This window comes from Ricinus communis, chromosome 4 (assembly GCF_019578655.1).
Source record: "Ricinus communis isolate WT05 ecotype wild-type chromosome 4, ASM1957865v1, whole genome shotgun sequence".
In the NCBI taxonomy this organism is placed as follows: domain Eukaryota; kingdom Viridiplantae; phylum Streptophyta; class Magnoliopsida; order Malpighiales; family Euphorbiaceae; genus Ricinus; species Ricinus communis.
Genome location: NC_063259.1, coordinates 18705649 through 18707124, shown reverse-complemented (window position 1 = coordinate 18707124; position 1476 = coordinate 18705649). Strand labels below are relative to the sequence as shown.

The window sequence follows — 1476 nt, the reverse complement described above, 5'->3', positions numbered from 1 at the left end:
TGTTCAATTCAGGTAGTTTATGACCAAGAGTTCTAATCCTACACCAGTAGACCCTCTGCTTGAACCAAAGCGATCCCTTAGGCAGCTGAGGAAGCGATTAGACGTGGAGGAGGAGGAGCAAATAGAAATTCTGGTCCATACACTAGTAGACATAGGAGATGACAACAACAACATCGCTAAAGCAAACATGACAATGTACGAGTTTGCTAGACCTTCCTTGGAGGGAACACACGCTAGTATAGTGAGGCCAGCTGTTGCAGCGGATAACTTTAAAATTAAGCCAAATGTCGTTTAGATGATGCAGCAAAGTGTACAGTTTGGGGGCTTGCCTAATGAAGATCCTAATGCCCACATTGCGAATTTCTTGGAGATTTGTGATACCTTTAAGAGAAATGGGACTATCAATGATGCCATTCGGCTTAGGCTATTCCCATTTTCCTTGAGGGATAGAGCAAAGAGATGGCTATAGTCCCTGCCAGCTAACACTATCACCACCTGGAGTTCTTTGGCTGAGAAATTCCTTTATAAGTACTTTCCTCTAGCTAAGACTGCAAAGATGCATAATGATATTTCTTCTTTTGTGTAGTTTGATAATGAGAGCATGTATGATGCATGAGAGAGGTATAAGGACTTGCTGAGGTATTGTCCACATTATGGTTTGCCATTATGGATGCAGGTGCAGACTTTTTACAGTAGTTTGAACTCAGCCACGAGGTAGATGGTAGATGCAAATAAATTAAAATCCTTAAAACTTAAATAATTATCACTAAATATATATTTTAAAATCCTAATAATTATCATAAAACACTTATAAAAATCTATTTTTACTAATTTTGGCATTTTAAGTCGAAAACACGTGTAAAACGGTGTTCAATTTTAAAAATCAACCAATCGACATTGTGTAGAGCCGATTGGCTTTGAGGGTGAAAAGTTCTGAAAATCTGGTCAATTTAGTCCTTGAACTTGTAAAGATTATCGTTTCAACCCTCAAACTGAATTTTCTCCACCAATTGAGTCCAAATTGATTATAGAAAAATAATTTTTGATTTGATTATCCTTAACCCTAACTTGGATTCACCCCTCCTCAATTTCTCGAGACTCGAGAAAGGCAATAATTTTCATCATTAGGGTTTTCTATAAATCCATCAATATCTAGATCCGAAAAATGGGTGTTGACAGTTACCCCCGATTTGTTGAGATTTATGCAAATGAACTTTAAATAAATTGAGACAAAGCATAAATATCAAGAATACGGTAAAAGAATATGAATGTGAGCTATAAAAGCCACGCTTCGTAAGCTTAAGCTGGTGCATAATTTCCAACTTTGATTTAGGGGCCACATGCATTGAAATTTAGGGATCACGCCAATATGGATTAAAAGACCACGCCTATTTTACTGAAGGTCCACACCTGCTTGATTGAAGGATTACACCTGTTCGATTAGGGAACCACGCCTGTTGATATGAGAACTATGAT

General features: G+C 37.5%; 1 non-coding gene across 1 annotated transcript; it reads right to left on the bottom strand.

Moving 5' to 3' along the window:
* Positions 1 to 554: 554 nt before the first annotated feature.
* LOC112534435 lies at positions 555 to 660 on the bottom strand. The gene has a single exon (XR_003078723.2). It is a non-coding gene; the product is annotated as a small nucleolar RNA R71 (small nucleolar RNA).
* Positions 661 to 1476: the final 816 nt, after the last annotated feature.